Source organism: Haplochromis burtoni, unplaced genomic scaffold (genome assembly GCF_018398535.1).
Source record: "Haplochromis burtoni strain Fernald_Lab_line unplaced genomic scaffold, NCSU_Asbu1 Contig_30, whole genome shotgun sequence".
Classification (NCBI taxonomy): domain Eukaryota; kingdom Metazoa; phylum Chordata; class Actinopteri; order Cichliformes; family Cichlidae; genus Haplochromis; species Haplochromis burtoni.
Genome location: NW_024582391.1, coordinates 2,791,997 through 2,802,556, shown reverse-complemented (window position 1 = coordinate 2,802,556; position 10,560 = coordinate 2,791,997). Strand labels below are relative to the sequence as shown.

The 10,560-nt window shown below is 39.7% G+C and overlaps 2 non-coding genes across 2 annotated transcripts; both read right to left on the bottom strand.

The window, feature by feature from the left end:
* Window positions 1-122: 122 nt before the first annotated feature.
* On the bottom strand, window positions 123-194 carry trnag-ucc. Its single transcript has one exon. It is a non-coding gene; the product is annotated as a tRNA-Gly (tRNA).
* A 1,133-nt stretch (window positions 195-1,327) lies between these two features.
* Window positions 1,328-1,399, bottom strand: trnaa-ugc. Its single transcript has one exon. It is a non-coding gene; the product is annotated as a tRNA-Ala (tRNA).
* Window positions 1,400-10,560: the final 9,161 nt, after the last annotated feature.

Below are 10,560 nucleotides of genomic sequence, written 5' to 3'. Positions count from 1 at the left end.
AAAACAAAACAAAACAAAACAAAACAAAACAAAACAAAACAAAACAAAACAAAACAAAACAAAACAAAACAAAACAAAACAAAACAAAACATTGCGCCAAGGACAGACAAAATAATCAGCGCTGCGATGGCCGGGAATCGAACCCGGGTCAACTGCTTGGAAGGCAGCTATGCTAACCACTATACCACCATCGCATGGAATGCGCTGAAAATCAATCACTAACTGAGCGAAACCCCTTTGAGCTCCGAAATGACTCGCTGTTGTATGAGGAACATAGATTTAAAGTTAATGATCTATATTAACTGATCAAAGTGTGTTTACCGTTCTCTATAGTTCAGTTGATTTAGGGAGGTAACATGCTGGAACAAGTAATGAATTTATTTATTGCAATTACAACAATCCTAAACACCCCACGCCTTTCAGACACAGAACTTACTCTGAGTCTTTTCAGGAAGTCTAGCAGCTTTTTAACGTCAAAAGAAGTCTTTGCGATGCTGCAGAAATGAATCTGATCATAAATGTGGCGCTAAATGTTCCTTTTGCTTAAGAATTCAAACCTTTGTAATGAAATGGTATTTTTCACATGCTGTTTTCGTTTAAATTGCCTTCATAAAACAGGGTTTCAACAGGGTTAGAACACATAGTGGTGAATTTAAGATGCGCATTTTGTAGTCCGACTTAAGCACATTGTTTAATGAGCCTGGAAACAAAAGCGTCGGGACATCTTTAAGTTTCTTGAAGACGTTTCAACACTCATCCGAGAAACCGTGGACGGGTGTGGGTCATTATCAACAGTGGTTTCGGGTGAAGACCTTGCCTATATCTGTCAAATGACTGAGGTCAAATGGCCAAAGATTTGAGTGGGCGTTCAGGCGCCTGGGAAGGGATCTCAAAACTGGATTATTGGTGGCAGACACTTGGTGTGGAAAGCCACCGCCTCTGTTCAAAGATGGTCGTTCACAGTGGACATAGGTGGCTTCTTTCCCTCCTTTTTCAAACCATCTGTCTTCTCTGTCCAAATCGTAGACACTGGCATTCACAAAAGAGCGACCTTTGGTCTTCAGATACAGATGTACAGCTGAGTCTTGTCCTGTTGAGGTGGCTCTTCTATGCCGTGCCTTGCGTTTATGAAGTGGCTGTTTGGTTTCTCCAATGAGACATTGCTCTTTCAACACGGAGGACAATCAGCGTCACGCTGTTAAGGGGATTAGTGTCATGACGTATATTCTCAGGGAACTGCTCTTATCTTTCCCCCTACCCATCTTTTGTGTCATTTAGGAAAGCTCGGAGTTCGAGCAGCAGTGCGCTGGACTGCAGGCAAAGAAAATGGAGATGCCGGGGATTGAACCCGGGGCCTCATACATGCAAAGCATGCGCTCTACCACTGAGCTACATCCCCTCGACCTGCCGCTTTCGGCAACTCGGCTCAGACGGTGTAATTTGAGAAGATTGCGCGACAATTGAAAATTGATTTCTTGTAATTTCCTTACTAATGGTTGTAAGTTTGGTAGACAGGTAGAGCTGGGTATCATCATCATAACAATGTGAACTTACTGTACAGAAGATGATGTTGCTATAATTCACAATATTGTGAAAGTGAATTTATAATTTATCAAGAAACAATTTCCCCAAGCCAAAGCACAAATGAAAGGAGAAGTAAAACAGGTTGGTCTAAAGTATGATTAAAGACAATTACTAATATACTGGAAAACCAGTTGATGTTTTTCTGTCTAACAGCTCCATTTCTAAACATGCAACTGTTTGATATAATGTGGAGAGTGTTGGTACAGATTTGATACTTGACGGCTTCGCAACCAATATAACTTACAACATAGAAAGTTGTAATACAACCAAATTAGACATAGAGTACTTATCAATAAAAATAATAATTTCAATAATTCCATCTACTACTACGTCTGAATGTGTCGGATTGTCGCCTTCAGTTTGGGACTAAAGAGATGTTTTTTTTTTTTAATGTAATCATTTCATGCTTGTTTAAAAGCCAGCTTTCAATATGTACAGTTTCTAATAAGCACAATGACCAGATAAAACATGTGGCAGTGTTTTTATTTAACACAGGCTACCGCGAAATGTTTTGATGAACCAACTGTGGGTATGAAATTAAACTTTTTTTTTAGAAGGACAATCTAAATTACTTTATTTTCAACTGTAAAGCCAAACTAGATTTCAAACATTTATTGTTTAAAAATGACAGCATATGTACTTGGTATCTCTAAACTATTTTAATGTGTTGTATGGGGCTTTCTCCACAAGATGGCAATATTGGCTTTGATTCTTGCAGAGGCAACGTGAATCTAACCTGCAGTATTTCTAATGAACAGCATGCACCCTCTTTGTGTGGCTCTGTGCATTTAGACATTACAAAAATCTATAATGCAAGTATTTATATGTTGGTGTAAGATCGTTTTAGAGCTGATGTAGAGCACACATATAAGTGTGTTTGTATAATCTCACCTAGGACTATAGCAGTGGAATCCCGCTGGTCACAATGAGGTCTTTGTGTCGAGTGCAGAAGCAGCAAGTGAAAACTCATGTGATGGAAAGGCAGTACAGTGTGCAAACCCAGTCTTAACTGCACACATTTATGTCTCTGCAAGGTGTGGATAACCTGCAGCACACATATTTGAGTGACTGTGTTAGGGTCAACTAAGCTTGTCAGCACTGGTGCGTGCAGCCAACCGAACTTTGGGTGCAAACAAAGCATCGATCTTTAGAGTCTAGAGCTGCTGTGTGTGGATGTGCCACCAACCTGAACTTGCACAAGTTATTTAGGACAATAATTCAGAAATGATATTTTCTTCTTCTTTCATGCGAACAGTCACAGCAAACAAATCCTTCCAAAACTGAATTATTCAAGCATCTGATGGAAATCAAATAACAAAAGAAGCAGTTTTTATTCTTTCAAGTCTGTGTTGCTCCATCATCACATACAAATATGGACTCTTAGCAGAGCCAGGGCTCCTCTGTCAAGCCGACAAAGCTCTGTCTGTGCTACCACGAACAAGCCAGCGGGCACATTTACTGCATGGCCCTGATGGAACGGCATCATTTAGAGCAACTGAAATTTCCGCAGCTGCTTATGTGATGTTTTTCCACAAAGAGACTTTTCCTTCACTGAAATGATCACTTGAACTTACACTGGCAACAAATTTTGCATGTTGTTGTGTCCTTCAGAGGACTGCAAACCTCTCTGACTTTATTTGCTTTCGCATGAATTGGTTTGCTCTTTTGACTCTGACTATAATAACTCTGATTGATAATTGCCTACCTGCAGAGAGTGTTTGTTGCCAGATGGGGGTAGTATCAAAAACATGTGCTACAACCGGTCTGTGGACTACTCTTATTGATGCTGTTGTTGGTCCGTCAGAAGTGTGAAGTCATAACATAGAATGAGCTGAAGTGAAACTGAGTGTTAAAAACAATGGAAAAGGTCCACTGTCTGTACTTTTCATGCTGTATTTTTTTATCTTTGATTGTTTTCACACTTATCCCATTCCTCGTGAACTCTACTGTCACTCCCCTCCCTATTCCAGTAGACTTATCAACCAACTAGTATTCCACGATTGCATTTGTCATCCATGTTCAGCGATGCACATGGGACCATGTTTGCAGTGGGTGAAAACCTCTCCGTACACTGTCCTAACAGAAACCCAAACACAGGCTTATGATTCATGAGGCTGTAGGCAGGTATCAACGCCTGTGCCGTTGCTTGAAGACTGTTTGATTAACTAGTAAATATCACTTGAACATGCTAAAAATGTGCACATGTACCTGCTTTCATCGCACACTCAGAAAGATTTACAAAGTGAGTTATACATCTGCATTTCATGAAAATGAAATCAAATTCCAGAATAGTCTTATAGCCCAAGAGAATACACATGCCAGGTTCCCTCTCTGTGTGATGAGTTGGAATATTAGGACTAAGAGAAGGCAAACAGACACAGTGAACCAAAACAACCTAGATTTCATGGGCTTACTAAAGAACGGCTGCTTGTTTTCAGATGAAGCAATCCTGGTATGGCCTCTACGGCTTTACACCCGGGGGAACAGCAACCCTACAAACAGAACTCCAATGCCCTTTCACTTTGAGAAATGCAGGAAAAAACAGCCAAAACATTCAGATACAAGAAAACAAACTCTGTTTCCAGAGTATTTCTCTGGGTGAGATTCACAGACACAAATAAAGCAAAAACACAAAAGCTCTTTAAAGCCTTCTTTTGTGATTTTAGGTGACTTTCCACTCTGCATGCCACCATGTGTAAAATTGTACTGGTACTATCTCAAGTACAGTATTTTCTCACAGAGCCCATCTGGTGACACCGGTGTGATTGTCACATTGGCAAGCCAGTAGTTTACATTAGTTTAATGTCAGCACTCATTAGAAAAACGAATCCTTTGTGCATCTCAGACCTCACACATGTTAGTTGGCCCGATTACACAGAAACTAGCACAGAATGCGTCGCAGTTATGCCAGGTGGTCCTCAATACATGTTCTTTCTCAATTTTGATTTTGTACCAAAGACTCTTCAAAGAAATCACTCCCAGTTGTTCATGATATTTCATAAAGTCCATGTTGGGTACATTTAGCCTAGAGTTCAATTGTCAGATATATTTTCCTCCATTCACTATAAAGAACCAATCTGCTGAAGTGTGAGAGTGACATTTTCAGCTAGACTACAGTAGAGAAATCACAGATGTCTCTCATTAGGTCACTAGTTTGGATCCCTCTGTATCACATTACTGGCCCTAGCTGCTCTGTGATTAAGGTGTTCCTGTTCTGTGTTTGTGTTGTTTAATACTGCACAAGCCAGTAAGCTACCCGTGACTAACAATGGACACTCTAACATAATGCTACTGTAGAAGCCCAGAGACTTAAAGCCTGACATTAGTGCTTATCGCAGGTGTTTAGAGGATCATTTAATGTCTTGGCCCCTTAAAAAAGTTTAACACTAGTTACTTGGAGGGTGGGAAAAAAAGGACGTTTTATTGACGGAGCTTACATGGCTAATATCAGTTTGGTCCATAGAGTATAGATCTGAATTTAAACAAATCTGTACCCATTTTAAAGAGTCATAACCTGAAAGTACTACAGGCAGATGAGAAGAGGCTTGGATGAGCTGTATAAAATAGATAGATGAATAACTAAAAGTAATCTAAAATTATGCATTGTTCTATTTATATATAAATAAAGAGGTAAGTCATGTAAGTCATTTATCTTATGTAAGTCATAAGATAAATGACTTACATCGGCTCCTAGGCTCCAAGTGAATGCCAGTGATAGTAATGCACGTCTAAACAAGCTTCTGTTTGCTAAGTTTTCCATAATGACTTTGAAAACCATTAATTCCTGAATGCAACCTCATGGCAGTAATGCGAGCAGAAACTTCACCATGCCTTCCAGCGGACGTGATTCTGTGCTGTTACTTGGCCAAACATCCTGTCAAACTTCCCTGCACTGAACAATATTGTTTGTTTAGCTTTAATCATCCACTGTCTTGTCTTAGAGAATTAACTTTATGACTTCCTTTGGGTCCCTCTCTGAAATTCAAACCTCACAATTCTCTGACTCCCTCGTAGTTTTCTGTCGTTACAGAGCAAACAAGCCAACTCATTATCTGTTCCTCACTATATAAACTGGAGTGCAATTCATGTCTGTGTAAATACAAGTGAAAAGAAGGATCTGCTTGAAGGAATGGGGAATATAGGTTGGATTTAACAGGTCGTGCAGTAGTTATTTTAGTATTAATTTAACGTTAATCTTTATTGCATAAGACTTGCCACGCATCTGCTTTCAAACACCATCCAATATAAGCACTGAATCTGAATTAACAATAAGAATGTTTATTCTGTTCCTTGTGGAGAGATTTATCATCTGTAAAACGCAGGCTGGGGATCAGAGAAACATGAAGATGGAGTCTAAACACACAGTATACATTACAGATCATTACACATAGCGCCTGGGGCATTTTTAAAACATGTAATATCAGTGCTCACTGCGGCCCCTAATGCTAAGAAAAGAAGGGAAAAAATCCCAGTTTAAGTTTGCAGTACATATATGTTGCCTCTGAGTAATCTCTGATTGTGCCTTCAAAACTTACACAAAATCCCCTTAGTTCTTCCCAACAGGACTGGAAATGGATGCCCCAGAAATATGGCAGGAACACACGTTGACACTGCAGCTGGATTAAGTGATGTGTTTATATTTGGGAAACAAATATCCACATTTTGAATCAGTATATTTCAGTGAAAATGAAACAGCAAACATTTAATCCTTCTTGAAACCGTACCTAAAAGCAGGCAATAGAGTCTAATAAAGTGCATGAATTTTACATGTTGTAGTTTGAATTTTCATGTAATTGACATTTTTTTTATTATTATTTCTATAAAATAGGTAAGAAAAAATGTACAAAACAGAGTTGCATTGTTAAAGGTACTTTTTATATTTATTCTCTGTAGAAATTGATTAAAAATGTCACCACGGGTGCAGTGCTTTGCAACTAGGACTAATGAGCGTGGCTCTTTAGCCTTTGATTTCTTTTTAGCTCTACACACATTTAACCATTAGACCTATCCTTTTGTCAGGCCAATATTCTAATCAAATATAGGTTCTGCTCACTAACTGCGCCATCTTGTGGTATAAATTTGTATTACATAAAAGTAAAGCGCAGCACTTGTTTAAAATCAGTTAATATCGCTTCAACGGCATAGATATTTTGGACACAGCAGTTATTTCTACTCATTCAGTTGACAGCATTAGTTAATTCTGGAGTCTTTAAACAGTTTTTAAACACAACAATGACATTTACATTAAATACCCTTAAAGCCAAATGAGAGAGTCCAATTCACTTTCCACCATCTTCAGAACCGTAAACAATAAATCAATTCAATTCACTTTTATTTATACAGCGTCAAATCACAATAACAGTCGCCTCAAGGTGCTTTATATTGTAAGGTACACCCTACAATAATAGATACAGAGAAATACCCAACAATCATATGACCCCCTATGAGCAAGCACTTTGGCGACAGTGGGAAGGAAAAACTCCCTTTTAACAGGAAGAAACCTCCAGCAGAACCAGGCTCACGGAGGGGCGGCCTTCTGCCGAAAATCAGTGAAACAGAAAGAATGAGAGAGATATTCTTCAGCATCGTCACACTACCATTGTACATATTTTCACTGTTTAATAATGTTTTTAAAAAAACAGATTGGTCTTGTGAAAAACGCGAGTGCAGTTCTACTTTTATCACACCGTCATAGCCATAAAAGTAGACTCGTATGTTACTGGAAAATTCAATGCCAAGAGTTTGAACGTCCCTACGGAGCGACAGTATCTGGTGTTTTTGCTATTGAAGTGTATGTCATCAGGCTAATATCTAACGAGCCCCTCAAAAAGTATCTGTGGATGTGCAAGAGTGTGGAAGCAGATTCAAAAAGCTCTCTTAAAAATCATTAATAATAGATATAGATATGTCTAGGATTAGCTGGCCAGCAGAAGAGCAGTATGTTTTATTGGATAAAAAAACTCAAACATGTAACCGTAACAGATAGGTAACTCCTGTATTTTTAGCATGTTATAAATTTTAATTGGCTATAAAATAATTGGTTTTCATAGTTTTTAGTAAGTTTTATTTAAAAGCATGTTTCAATGTAAATAAAGCATATATTAGGCTTTTAAAATTGTATTTGTTGTACGTTGTGCTATTTTTGTATAAGGTACATCTCTGATAAAGTGAATATGGCCAAATGATGTATCACTGACATGTATCAGTACTTCACCACAAGCAGTTGCCTCTACGATGTCCCCGTCTGAGATAAACGTGCACTCAGACCCACAACAACCCTTAACCGCACAGCAAGATGGGGCCTTTTCATTCGATCAGACACCAAGTGTTTCTTTTTTCTTTCTTTCTTTTTTCGTCTTTAAAGTGAAACAGTGAACCAAACACTTATGGGGTCCAAATTGTTCCCTAGGCAAACTGCTGCTGCTGCCAGTCCAGTCCAGCTTGGTCCTCCTCCTCTTCCCACTCCTCAATCCACATGTCTCTGTCCACACTGTTGCCATTCTGTCTTCCCACTGTGAAGGCAGGACAAGGAGCTGATCCTCCACTCCAGAGACCACCAGCCTGACAGCACATACAGGCAAAGCATGACTTCAAGGCTCACTGCTTGTGGGTCATTCTTTTTGGTGTGTTTTGGGACAACTAAAGTCTGTTCTTTCTGGAAATAAAAATCTTAAAATATTTCATTCTAAGTTAAGAGGTTTTGCAATGTGATGGAATGTAGACCTCATTTCTTCTGCTGCATAATAAAAGCTTGTTGATGACTTAAATATGTGAAGCTGCAAAATTAGAAACTCACATCAAAGCAATTTAGCAGCAGTGACGCTCTGTTAGCTGAGCTCAAAGGAGTGAACTGTGCAACAGTATTTATTTAGGTCAGGGGTGTCAAACAGAAGGCCCATGGACCAGAATCGGCCAGACAAAGACTCCAATCTGGCCCACTGGACAGCTCTAGAAAATGTGCAGGAGTGTACGGATTAGGTTAGGATAGGTTTTACAGCTTTATTGATAATTTGCCATTCATACTGCACCAACGCAATCAAGTAATAGATGAACAAATAAATGACAGAAAGTTCCTGTTTATTCAAAATCTGCTTTATAAATTTACACTTGATACACAAACATTTTCTTTGAATTAATGAAAACATATTTTATCATTCCGACAATGAACCAACAGAAACATTTTCTGTAATTTTACACATTTATTATGTATTTTCACTGGACTGGCCAACGTAAGATCAAAGCAGTCTGTTTGTGGCACCGCATGTCAAATGAGTTCGACAGCCCTGATTTAAGTTGTCACCTATGACATAATGCAGTCTGCACAGTGTCGTTTACCAAAATCGCTGAAGTGAACTCATTTGTGTGCAAACATGGTTGAATGAACATTTCATTAAAATCTCCACAACCCAGCAGTGAGTCAGCTACAGCGGCTTGCAAAAGTATTCGGCCCCCTTGAACTTTTCCACATTTTGTCACATTACAGCCACAAACATGAATCAATTTTATTGAAACAAAGTGGTGCACACATGAGAAGTGGAACGAAAATCATACATGACTCCAAACATTTTTTACAAATAAATAACTGAACAGTGGGGTGTGCATAATTATTCAGCCCCCTGAGTCAATACTTTGTAGAACCACCTTTTGCTGCAATTACAGCTGCCAGTCTTTTAGGGTCTGTCTCTACCAGCTTTGCACATCTAGAGACTGAAATCTTTGCCCATTCTTCTTTGCCAAACAGCTCCAGCTCAGTCAGATTAGATGGACAGCGTTTGTGAACAGCAGTTTATGTTTGGACTCATGTATGATTTTCGTTCCACTTCTCACGTGTGCACCACTTTGTTTTGGTCTTTCACGTGAAATTCCAATAAAATAGATTCATGTTTGTGGCTGTAATGTGACAAAATGTGGGAAAGTTCAAGGGGGCCGAATACTTTTGCAAGCCACTGTATATGACATTCATGGGTGTTTTCTTGCTTTGGCCTTTCTGCGTGCTCTCTGACACACAAGTGTAGCAGTTTCTTTCATTTGCATGTGTGTGTGTGTGTGTGATCCTAATTGTCTCCCCTGTTCTGCCTGGCATGTTTGCTTTGCTGACATAGGGCACCGTGGCTGTTAATCTGCACCTTTACTCCACACACAGGCTGTTAGGAATGTGTGGGGGAGAGGACAGCACTGAGCTAACAGGCTCTTCTTCCAACGTCATCTCTGTTTACCTGCTATTGTTCACAGCTCCTGTGAAGCGATGAAGAGAAAGAAGTGATTTATGTGTGTAGTGACAACAACAAGTGTTTGGACTGCTGTGGCGCCAGTGCATTTCTTTATCCTGTGGAACTGGCTGAAGCCCGGCGCCATTAACGCCACAGCAACTTTAATTTGTGGAGACATATTGTGCGATTATTCGCTGACTTGGAAAAAAAAAAGGTGATTTTTAAATTATTTGTTAATAACGGTTTCTAGCAAGCCAACACAAACAGAGACATGTTTTTTTTTTCCTAAGTTGCCCATTAGACGCCTGCTTCTCCTCGTTTTATCCCCCTTCTCTTCTTCTATGCTGCATCTGATATTGTTGATGTTGCTTTTCTTTCTTTCTTCCTGAAAAATGAATAGTGGCTCTGTCACGTCAGGGAGCACGGGGATCTGGGTTGTCTCCTTCCTGTTGCCTTTCTTATCTCGTGCACAGATCCTGGCTTGGCCGTTCTTTGTGTAACAAGGAGGCCCCCCCCCCCCCCCCCCCCCCCCAGGCCTCCCCAATGGAGATAGACAGCAGTAGGCGTTGGCCCTGCATTGCCCTACCATTTTCATAATCAGTGCCCCAAGAGTTTAAAGCAGCGGCAGGAAGTTTCTAGCATCTCCTCCCTCTTAAAATAGACATATATGCTGAGTATGATGCACGTTTTAAATGGAAAGTGGTAAAATGCAACACAGGGAGGGAGGGATGGATAACGGGTTTGGTATGTGGAGGGCTTTTACTTG